Source organism: Staurois parvus, unplaced genomic scaffold (assembly GCF_062004578.1).
Source record: "Staurois parvus isolate SC_StPar_1 unplaced genomic scaffold, SC_StPar_1.0 ptg001146l, whole genome shotgun sequence".
Classification (NCBI taxonomy): domain Eukaryota; kingdom Metazoa; phylum Chordata; class Amphibia; order Anura; family Ranidae; genus Staurois; species Staurois parvus.
Genome location: NW_028318942.1, coordinates 1,288,015 through 1,301,166, shown reverse-complemented (window position 1 = coordinate 1,301,166; position 13,152 = coordinate 1,288,015). Strand labels below are relative to the sequence as shown.

General features: G+C 43.4%; 1 protein-coding gene and 1 long non-coding RNA gene across 2 annotated transcripts in view; one reads left to right on the top strand and one right to left on the bottom strand.

Annotated features, from left to right (window-relative positions):
- LOC149439227 (uncharacterized) overlaps positions 1 to 13,152 on the top strand; it is a 173,872-nt gene that overhangs the window by 93,025 nt on the left and 67,695 nt on the right. The window lies entirely within an intron of this gene.
- Positions 1 to 13,152, bottom strand: part of LOC149439228 (SLAM family member 5-like) — an 80,559-nt gene that overhangs the window by 31,537 nt on the left and 35,870 nt on the right. The gene's annotated exons all lie outside the window — the stretch shown is intronic.

The window sequence follows — 13,152 nt, the reverse complement described above, 5'->3', positions numbered from 1 at the left end:
TTAGAAACACTTTAATGCTGCCTGCATAGTTCCAGGGCCAGTGCCACTTGGTAGAGCCAGCAGCATGACACCAATGATCTTGACACCAATACATGCAAGTGCAGCATTCCGACCACCACTGCAGGGATTCAAACCTAAACATAAAAGAGAACTTATGACCTTCATCTTCCTGGCTGCCAGACCTGCAAATTTTTTAGGGGTTCCTTTGGGGTAAACAAGTTTTAGTGATTGTTTGTCTGGCAGCCAGGAAGATGAAGGTCATAAGTTCTCTTTTATGTTTGGTTAAGTTAAAGTTGAGTTAATGTAGTAAGACTTCTTATTTTACGATTATTATTATAATACAGGATTTATATAATGTCAGCAGTTTGCTCAGCACTTCACAATATGAAGGGGGACAGTACAGTTACATTACATTTCAATACAAGAGGGTTAGAAGGGCCGTGCTGGTGAAGGATTACAATCTATTAAGGAGAGGCAAGCCATACAAAAGGTAATAATTGTGAGGGACGAGACAGTGGATAAAGTAAAAGTTTTGACAGAATAGATCTAATGAGGATTCATACCTGTATCCTGATTTTTTTCACACTTTAAGGCAGGGGGCCGGATGTCACCCTTTGCTTGCCTTTATCTGGCCCTCGGGGCACTTTTCCTCCCACTGATACAAGACACTGTTCTTTTTCTCCCAGCTGCAATGGGGCATAATTACTGCTACTGACATCAACAATGAGGCACTATTCCTCCCACTGACACCATTGATGGGGCACTATTCCTCCCACTGACACCAATGATGGGGCACTATTCCTCCCACTGACACCATTGATGGGGCACTATTCCTCCCACTGATACCAACGATGGGGCACTATTCCTCCCACTGACACCAATGATGGGGCACTATTCCTCCCACTGACACCATTGATGGGGCACTATTCCTCCCACTGATACCAATGATGGGCACTATTCCTCCCACTGATACCAATGATGTGCACTATTCCTCCCACTGATAACAATGATGGGGCACTATTTCTCCCACTGACACCAATGATGGGGCACTATTTCTCCCACTGACACCAATGATGGGGCACTATTTCTCCCACTGATACCAATGATGTGCACTATTCCTCCCACTGATACCAATGATGGTGCACTATTTCTCCCACTGACACCAATGATGGGGCACTATTTCTCCCACTGACACCAATGATGGGGCACTATTTCTCCCACTGACACCAATGATGGGGCACTATTTCTCCCACTGACACCAATGATGGGGCACTATTTCTCCCACTGACACCAATGATGGGGCACTATTTCTCCCACTGACACCATTGATGGGGCACTATTCCTCCCACTGATACCAATGATGTGCACTATTCCTCCCACTGACACCAATGATGGGGCACTATTTCTCCCACTGACACCAATGATGGGGCACTATTTCTCCCACTGACACCATTGATGGGGCACTATTCCTCCCACTGATACCAATGATGTGCACTATTCCTCCCACTGATACCAATGATGGTGCACTATTTCTCCCACTGACACCAATGATGGGGCACTATTTCTCCCACTGACACCAATGATGGGGCACTATTTCTCCCACTGACACCAATGATGGGGCACTATTTCTCCCACTGACACCAATGATGGGGCACTATTCCTCCCTCTGACACCAATGATGGGGTGCTATTCCTCCCGCTGATACCAATGATGGGGCGCTATTCCTCCCACTGACACCAATGATGGGGTGCTATTCCTCCCGCTGACACCAATGATGGGGTGCTATTCCTCCCACTGACACCAATGATGGGGTGCTATTCCTCCCACTGACACCAATGATGGGACACTATTCCTCCCACTGACACCAATGATGGGGTGCTATTCCTCCCACTGACACCAATGATGGGCACTATTCCTCAAACTGACACCAATAATGGGGCACTATGCCTTCCACTGACACCAATGATGGGACACTATTTCTCAAACTGACACCAATAATGGGGCACTATGCCTCCCACTGACACCAATGATGGTGCACTATTTCTCCCACTGACACCAATGATGGGGCACTATTCCTCCCACTAACACCAATGATGGGGCACTATTCCTCAAACTGACACCAATAATGGGGCACTTTTCCCCCCACTGACACCAATGATAGGACACTATACCTCCCACTGACACCAATGATGGTGCCCCATCATTAGTGTCAGTGTGTGAGGAATAGTGTCCCATCATTGGTGTCAGTGGGAGAAATAGTGCACCATCATTGGTGTCAGTGGGAGGAATAGTGCCCCATCATTGGTGTCAGTGGGAGGAATAGTGTCCCATCATTGGTGTCAGTGGGAGGAATAGTGCCCCATCATTGGTGTCAGAGCGACGAATCGTGCCCCATCATTGGTGTCAGTGGGAGGAATAGTGCCCCATCATTGGTGTCAGTGGGAGGAATAGTGCCCCATCATTGGTGTAAGAGCGACGAATCGTGCCCCATCATTGGTGTCAGTGGGAGGAATAGTGCCCCATCATTGGTGTCAGTGGGAGGAATCGTGCCCCATCATTGGTATCAGTGGGAGGAATAGTGGCCCATCATTGGTATCAGTGGGAGGAATCGTGCCCCGTCATTGGTGTCAGTGGGAGGAATCGTGTCCTGTCATTGGTGTCAGTGGGAGGAATAGTGCCCCATCATTGGTGTCAGTGGGAGGAATAGTGTCCCAACATTGGTGTCAGTGGGAGGAATAGTACCCCATCATTGGTGTCAGTGGGGAAAGGAATAGTGTTCCATCATTGGTGTCAGTGGGGGGTGGAATAGTGCCCCATTGTTGGTGTCAGTGGGGGGGGAGGAATAGTTCCCCATCGTTGATGTCAGTGGGGAGGAGGAATAGTGCCCCATCGTTGGTGTCAGTGGGGGGGGAGGAAAAGTGACCCATCATTGGTGTCAGTGGGGGGAGGAATAGTGCCCCATCATTGGTGTCAGTGGGAGGAATAATGCCACATCATTATTATCAGTGACACCAATGATGGGGCACTATTCCTCCCACTGACACCAATGACACTTGCTGACCCCTGTTCCAGTATGGTGCTGCTGCAGCCAGCATACGTGGTTGCAGCAGCACCTCTGCACGGCACACTTACTGGCCGCTCCCTCACTCAATTTTCGCGGAGCCGCTCGGCTCTGCCTCCTCGCCAGTGATTGGCCGCCTGTGTGCCTTTCCTGAGCTACAGTTCTGGCGGCCAATCACCGGTGAGGAGGCGGAGCCAAGCGGCCGCGCGAACATCGAGCGGCCGAACTGAGTGAAGGAGCAGCCGCACACCTGGACTGGATCACCGTGGAACAGGGACTGGAGCCAGGTAAGAAACAGCAGTGCCCTGCCCACCCCTGTACTTAGTGTCCCTTCCGTTGGAAGGGGGGGGGCAGAAAAAGTGCCGCCCTGACACCAAGTGTCAGCATGCCGTATACCGGCGTATAAGACGACCCCCGACTTTTGAGAAGATTTTCAAGGGTTAAAAAATCGTCTTATACACCGGAAATTACGGTAGATTGAATGAGGATTCATACCTGTATCCTGATTTTTTTCACACTTTAAGGCAGTGGTCTCCAAACTGCAACCCGGGGGCCGGATGTGGCCCTTTGCTTGCCTTTATGTGGCCCTCGGGGCACTTTTCCTCCCACTGATACAAGACACTATTCTTTTTCTTTTTATTCTTTTTCCCACTGACACCAATGATGGAGCACTATTCCTACCACTGACACCAATGATGGGGCACTATTCCTCCCACTGACACCAATGATGGGGCACTATTTCTCCCACTGACACCAATGATGGGGCTATATTCCTCCCACTTATACCAATGATGGAGCACTATTCCTCCCACTGACACCAATGATGGGGAACTATTCCTCCCACTGATACCAATGATGGGGAACTATTCCTCCCACTGATACCAATGATGGGGAACTATTCCTCCCACTGACACCAATGATGGTGCACTATTTCTCCCACTGACACCAATGATGGTGTCCTATTTCTCCCACTGACACCAATGATGGGGCATTATTCCTCCCACTGATACCAATGATGGAGCACTATTTTTTCCACTGACACCAATGATGGGCACTATTCCTCCCACTTATACCAATGATGGTGCACTATTTCTCCCACTGACACCAATGATGGAGCACTATTTCTCCCACTGACACCAATGATGGGACACTATTCCTCCCACTTATACCAATGATGGAGCACTATTTCTCCCACTGACACCAATGATGGGACACTATTCCTCCCACTGATACCAATGATTGGGCACTATTCCTCCCACTGACACGAATGATGGGGCACTATTCCTCTCACTGACACCATTGATGGGGCACTTTTCCCCTCCACTGACACCAACAATAGCACACTATTCCTCCCACTGACACCAATGATGGGGAACTATTACTGCCACCAACATCAGTGATGGGGCACTTTCCCCCCCCCAATGACACCAACAATAGGACACTATTTCTCAAACTGACACCAATAATGGGGCACTATGCCTCCCACTGACACCAATGATGGGGCACTATTCCTCCCACTAACACCAATGATGGGCACTATTCCTCAAACTGACACCAATAATGGGGCACTTTTCCCCCCACTGATACCAATGATGGGCACTATTCCTCCCACTGACACCAATGATGGGCACTATTCCTCAAACTGACACCAATAATGGGGCACTATGCCTTCCACTGACACCAATGATGGGGCACTATTCCTTCCACTGATACAAATGCTGGCGCACTAATCTTCCCATGGATACAAATGATGGGGCACTTTTCCCCCCACTGACACCAACAATAGGACACTATTCCTCCCATTGAAACCAATGATGGGGGCACTATTCCTGCCACCGACACCAACGATGGGGCTCTATTTCCCTGAATGACACCAACAATAGGATACTATTCCTCAAACTGACACCAATGATGGGGCACTATTCCTCCCACTGACACAATTGTGCACTTTCCTCCCACTGACACCAACCACTGGGCACTATTCCTCCCACTGACACCAACCACTGGGCACTATTCCTCCCACTTACACCAATGAAGAGGCACTATTCCTCCCCGTAACACCAAAGATGCGTTGTTTATTCCCATATAATGAGTCTATCTCATATATTAGTTTCACCTTTTAAGCTGCATTACTGAAATAAACAAACTTTTACACGATATTCTAATTTTTCGAGTTTTACCTGTATATACGCTTGGGACAGCAACATGCTGACAGGTATCACAGTGGCATAGAGGTAGTGTGCAGCCACATTCATCCTAATACTGGCCCATATTGGAGAGGGTTCCACTACCAAAGCACTGGGCCTACTTATAGTGAACTTGGGCTCTTCAGCACCTACTCCAAAAAAAGGAGTATGCTGACATCTGCGATGGGCTTGTGTGCCATTTTCCTGCCTATCCCCCTTTCCCTATTGGGTGTAAATAGGCAGCTGCTCCATCTGTGATGTACTAATGTAAGTGCTCATTGATCCAGAAGAAGGTCCATAACCAGTTCACCGTGTGTGCATGTTGTTGGACTTTTCTGTAGTATTTTTTTTAGGAGGGAGCTTGAACTTGAGGATATGTCTTTCATCCCGACCAGCTCCGTAACAGGAATCTTTTATTCTTCTTAATGTGTTGTCCAAATATTTTTTTTTCTTTTTAGGACAAAGTCATATCATCTTCAGATGGCCGACCTGTAAAGAGGATATTTAGAGAGTGACACTTTAGAAGATCCGATGTGTGTGTATTCAATAGTAGTGATGGGCTGAACATCTCCCTGTTCGGTCTGCAGTCGAACATTCAAACCTGCCGAAAGTTTGTTTGCTACGTCCTCCCAGAATGCGCCCTCTTGCACGCCCCCAGGGGAGCGCACCCGGCAATCTCTGGACACAGCTGATCATGTGATGAGGTAAAAGGCCAATCAAAGTAGCCTTTTACCATGTGATCAGCTGTGTCCAATGACACAGCAGATCACAGAGTAAATACAGTTGTCGGTTAATGGCAGCACTTTCCTCATGCTGTTACAGCATGAGGCAAGTACTGCCGATAACTGGCAGCGGTCACAGAGGAGATCGGCATTTATGATCAGTGACCTGCAGTGCCACCCAGCAATTCCACCCAGCAGTGCCACCCATCAGTGCCCAGCAGTGCCTCCCACCAGTGTCCATCAGTGCCACCCAGCAGTGCCTATCAGTGCCACCCATCAGTGCCCAGCAGTGCCACCCATCAGTGCCATCAGTCAGCACAGCCCATCAGTGTCACCCATCAGTGCCCATCAGTTCCGCCTATCAGTGACCATCATTGATGAATATCCGTGCCTCCTCATCAGTGCTGCCCATCTGCACCACCTCAGTACCCATCAGTGCTGTCTATCAGTGCCCATCAGTGTTGCCTATCAATGCTGCCTATCTGTACCACCTCATCAGTGCCCACCAGTGCTGCCTATCAGTGTCCATCAGTGCTGCCTATCTGTACCACCTCATCAGTGCCCATCAGTGCAGCCTCATCAACGCACATCAGCGAAGGAGAAAAATTATCTGTTTGCAAAATTTTATAATAGAAACAAAGAACAACTTTTTAAATTTTTGCTATTTTTTTTTTTATAGTGCAAAAAATAAACCACTTAGCGGCAATTAAATACCACCAAAAGAAAGCGCTATGTGTGTAAAAAAAATGATAAAAATTTCATATGGATACAATGTTGCATGACCGTGCAATTGCCATTCAAAATGCGACAGCACTGAAAGCTGAAAATTGGCCTGGGCAGGAAGGGGGTATAAGTGCTCGGTAGGCAAGGGGTTAATGTCCCCACCATTGGGGTGTTTCTCTAATATAACCAAATATTTTTGGCATGTTGGCATCCATTAGGGATCTGAGGATCATTTCCTATTATGGAATAGATTATCGGATGATTGCCCTGAATGTCTTTTTCATCTGATATTCTCATCGTGTGTACTAAGCGTTGGCCATTATGAATAAACCCAGTTATGTTTAGTAATATAATGCTAATATTTTATTTAAGATTGTTTATCTACTATTACTATTATCTATGGACAGCTCAGTGGTTAAATGGTTAGCACTTCCACCTGGCAGTACTAGGGTTGCTGGTTCAAATCTCAAACACATCACCACCTGCCTGGAGTTTGCATGTTCTCCCTGTGCCTGCGTGGGTTTCCTCTGGGTACTCCGCTTTGCTCCCACACTCCCAAAGACATGCTGGTAGGTTAGTTGGTTCCTGTCAAAATTGGTCCTTGTATATGTATGAACATAAGGTAGGGACTTTAGATTGGAAGCTCCTTGAGGGTTAGGGACTGATGTGAATATACAATACATATGTAAAGTGCTGTGTATATTGACAGCACTATATAAGTGCCATAAATAATATTAGGTTCTACAAATCATTGTGTAAGTACTTACTTTATTCTGGTTTCCTCCTGTACCATAAAAACAGAACAAGCAGAAATATTGACATAATAGTCAGAACTGGCAGGTAGACGAACAATTTTATCCCGCAGGTTCGATCTGTAATACAGCAAAGAGATTCTGTGAAGGATGAGACCTGTCATATACACAACTCAGAGCGCTGATATAGACAAAGCAGAACTATAGGAAAACTTTTTTTCCATTTTGGATAGAATGAGAGAAGGTTATAACCGTCAGCTGATAAGGCAGTACAGCCAGCACTCCTTTACCAGGCCTGAGCCCCATCACTTCATAAGAGGTTCCTGCCAAGCAGGAGGGACGGCTCTATTGCCTTACTACCGACTCTTGTAACTCCCCCTGCAGAGCTGCCAGATTCTACTTTTTCTACTTCCAGTCACTAGCTTCTCTCCTCTCCTACCGGCAGCTGCTGCAGGCACACAGGGATATATTTAAGAAACTGTGAGCAATCAGTACTGATCGCTGCTGTGTTCATTCATCACTGAAGCATAGTAAACTCACACAAAGAACATTGGGGAACTGGAGAAAGTACAGAGAAGGGAAACCAAACTGATACGAGGCATGGAGGTTATCAACTATGAGGAACGATTAGAGGAACTGAATTTATTCTCTCTTGAGAAGAGGAGATTAAGGGGGGATATGATCTCCATGTATAATACATAGGGGGGGATATGATATTCATGTATAATACATAAGGGGGGATATGATCGCCATGTATAATACATAAGGGAGTATGATCTCCATGTATAATACATAAGGGGGGATATGATCTCCATGTATAATACATAAGGGGGGATATGATCTCCATGTATAATACATAAGGGGGGATATGATCTCCATGTATAATACATAAGGGGGGATATGATCTCCATGTATAATACATAAGGGGGGATATGATCTCCATGTATAATACATAAGGGGGGATATGATCACCATGTATAATACATAAGGGGGATATGATCTCCATGTATAATACATAAGGGGGGATATGATCACCATGTATAATACATAAGGGGGGATATGATCACCATGTATAATACATAAGGGGGGATATGATCACCATGTATAATACATAAGGGGGGATATGATCACCATGTATAATACATAAGGGGGGATATGATCTCCATGTATACATAAGGGGGGATATGATCTCCATGTAAAATACATAAGGGGGGTATGATCTCCATGTATAATACATAAGGGGGGTATGATCTCCATGTATAATACATAAGGGGGGATATGATCTCCATGTATAATACATAAGGGGGGAATATGATCTCCATGTATACATAAGGGGGGGTATGATCTCCATGTATAATACATAAGGGGGGATATGATCTCCATGTATACATAAGGGGGGGTATGATCTCCATGTATAATACATAAGGGGGATATGATCTCCATGTATAATACATAAGGGGGGTATGATCTCCATGTATAATACATAAGGGGGGTATGATCTCCATGTATAATACATAAGGGGGGATATGATCTCCATGTATAATACATAAGGGGGATATGATCTCCATGTATAATACATAGGGGGATATGATCACCATGTATAATACATAGGGGGGATATGATCACCATGTATAATACATAAGGGGGGATATGATCACCATGTATAATACATAAGGGGGGATATGATCACCATGTATAATACATAAGGGGGGATATGATCTCCATGTATAATACATAAGGGGGATATGATCTCCATGTATAATACATAAGGGGGGATATGATCTCCATGTATAATACATAAGGGGGGATATGATCACCATGTATAATACATAAGGGGGATATGATCTCCATGTATAATACATAAGGGGGGATATGATCTCCATGTATAATACATAAGGGGGGATATGATCTCCATGTATAATACATAAGGGGGGATATGATCTCCATGTATAATACATAAGGGGAATATGATCACCATGTATAATACATAAGGGGGGATATGATCTCCATGTATAATACATAAGGGGGGATATGATCTCCCTGTATAAATACATAAGGGGGATATGATCTCCATGTATAATACATAAGGGGGGATATGATCACCATGTATAATACATAAGGGGGATATGATCTCCATGTATAATACATAAGGGGGGATATGATCTCCATGTATAATACATAAGGGGGATATGATCTCCATGTATAATACATAAGGGGGGATATGATCTCCCTGTATAAATACATAAGGGGGATATGATCTCCATGTATAATACATAAGGGGGGATATGATCTCCATGTATAATACATAAGGGGGGATATGATCTCCATGTATATTACATAAGGGGGGATATGATCTCCATGTATAATACATAAGGGGGGATATGATCTCAATGTATAATACATAAGGGGGATATGATCTCCATGTATAATACATAGGGGGGGATATGATATTCATGTATAATACATAAGGGGGGATATGATCGCCATGTATAATACATAAGGGAGTATGATCTCCATGTATAATACATAAGGGGGGATATGATCTCCATGTATAATACATAAGGGGGGATATGATCTCCATGTATAATACATAAGGGGGGATATGATCTCCATGTATAATACATAAGGGGGGATATGATCTCCATGTATAATACATAAGGGGGGATATGATCTCCATGTATAATACATAAGGGGGGATATGATCACCATGTATAATACATAAGGGGGATATGATCTCCATGTATAATACATAAGGGGGGATATGATCACCATGTATAATACATAAGGGGGGATATGATCACCATGTATAATACATAAGGGGGGATATGATCACCATGTATAATACATAAGGGGGGATATGATCACCATGTATAATACATAAGGGGGGATATGATCTCCATGTATACATAAGGGGGGATATGATCTCCATGTAAAATACATAAGGGGGGTATGATCTCCATGTATAATACATAAGGGGGGTATGATCTCCATGTATAATACATAAGGGGGGATATGATCTCCATGTATAATACATAAGGGGGGAATATGATCTCCATGTATACATAAGGGGGGGTATGATCTCCATGTATAATACATAAGGGGGGATATGATCTCCATGTATACATAAGGGGGGGTATGATCTCCATGTATAATACATAAGGGGGATATGATCTCCATGTATAATACATAAGGGGGGTATGATCTCCATGTATAATACATAAGGGGGGTATGATCTCCATGTATAATACATAAGGGGGGATATGATCTCCATGTATAATACATAAGGGGGATATGATCTCCATGTATAATACATAGGGGGATATGATCACCATGTATAATACATAGGGGGGATATGATCACCATGTATAATACATAAGGGGGGATATGATCACCATGTATAATACATAAGGGGGGATATGATCACCATGTATAATACATAAGGGGGGATATGATCTCCATGTATAATACATAAGGGGGATATGATCTCCATGTATAATACATAAGGGGGGATATGATCTCCATGTATAATACATAAGGGGGGATATGATCACCATGTATAATACATAAGGGGGATATGATCTCCATGTATAATACATAAGGGGGGATATGATCTCCATGTATAATACATAAGGGGGGATATGATCTCCATGTATAATACATAAGGGGGGATATGATCTCCATGTATAATACATAAGGGGGATATGATCACCATGTATAATACATAAGGGGGGATATGATCTCCATGTATAATACATAAGGGGGGATATGATCTCCCTGTATAAATACATAAGGGGGATATGATCTCCATGTATAATACATAAGGGGGGATATGATCACCATGTATAATACATAAGGGGGATATGATCTCCATGTATAATACATAAGGGGGGATATGATCTCCATGTATAATACATAAGGGGGATATGATCTCCATGTATAATACATAAGGGGGGATATGATCTCCCTGTATAAATACATAAGGGGGATATGATCTCCATGTATAATACATAAGGGGGGATATGATCTCCATGTATAATACATAAGGGGGGATATGATCTCCATGTATATTACATAAGGGGGGATATGATCTCCATGTATAATACATAAGGGGGGATATGATCTCAATGTATAATACATAAGGGGGATATGATCTCCATGTATAATACATAAGGGGGATATGATCTCCATGTATATTACATAAGGGGGATATGATCTCCATGTATAATACATAAGGGGGATATGATCTCCATGTATAATACATAAGGGGGGATATGATCTCCATGTATAATACATAAGGGGGGATATGATCTCCATGTATAATACATAAGAGGGGATATGATCTCCATGTATAATACATAAGGGGGGGATATGATCACCATGTATAAATACATAAGGGGGGATATGATCTCCATGTATAATACATAAGGGGGGATATGATCACCATGTATAATACATAAGGGGGATATGATCACCATGTATAATACATAAGGGGGATATGATCTCCATGTATAATACATAAGGGGGATATGATCTCAATGTATAATACATAAGGGGGGATATGATCTCCATATATAATACATAAGGGGGATATGATCACCATGTATAATACATAAGGGGGGATATGATCTCCATGTATAATACATAAGGGGGGATATGATCTCCCTGTATAAATACATAAGGGGGATATGATCTCCATGTATAATACATAAGGGGGGATATGATCTCCATGTATAATACATAAGGGGGGATATGATCTCCCTGTATAAATACATAAGTGGGATATGATCTCCATGTATAATACATAAGGGGGGATATGATCTCCATGTATAATACATAAGGGGGGATATGATCTCCATGTATAATACATAACGGGGGATATGATCTCCATGTATAATACATAAGGGGGGATATGATCTCAATGTATAATACATAAGGGGGATATGATCTCCATGTATAATACATAAGGGGGATATGATCTCCATGTATATTACATAAGGGGGGATATGATCTCCATGTATAATACATAAGGGGGGATATGATCTCCATGTATAATACATAAGGGGGGATATGATCTCCATGTATAATACATAAGGGGGATATGATCACCATGTATAATATATAAGGGGGGATATGATCACCATGTATAATACATAAGGGGGGATATGATCTCCATGTATAATACATAAGGGGGATATGATCTCCATGTATAATACATAAGGGGGGATATGATCTCCATGTATAATACATAAGGGGGGATATGATCTCCATGTATAATACATAAGAGGGGATATGATCTCCATGTATAATACATAAGGGGGGATATGATCACCATGTATAAATACATAAGGGGGGATATGATCTCCATGTATAATACATAAGGGGGGATATGATCTCCATGTATAAATACATCAGTGGTTCATATAGTGAACTGGCCAGCTCAGCGGATTGCTTTAAAAAGTCCTGGATTCTTTCTTAGATACACAGAATATAACTGGATACTAACATTTATAGTTCATAGTTAGTCTGGTGAAAAAAGACAAAAGTCCATCCAGTTCAACCATTAAAAAAAAAAGAAGTTATAATCCTATACCCACAGCTGATCCAGAGGAAGGCAAAAAAAACCAGAAAAGCATGATCCAATTTGCTCCTGCAGGGAAAAATTCCTTCCTGATCCCCATGCCATGCCATGCCTGACTTCCCCCTGGCAG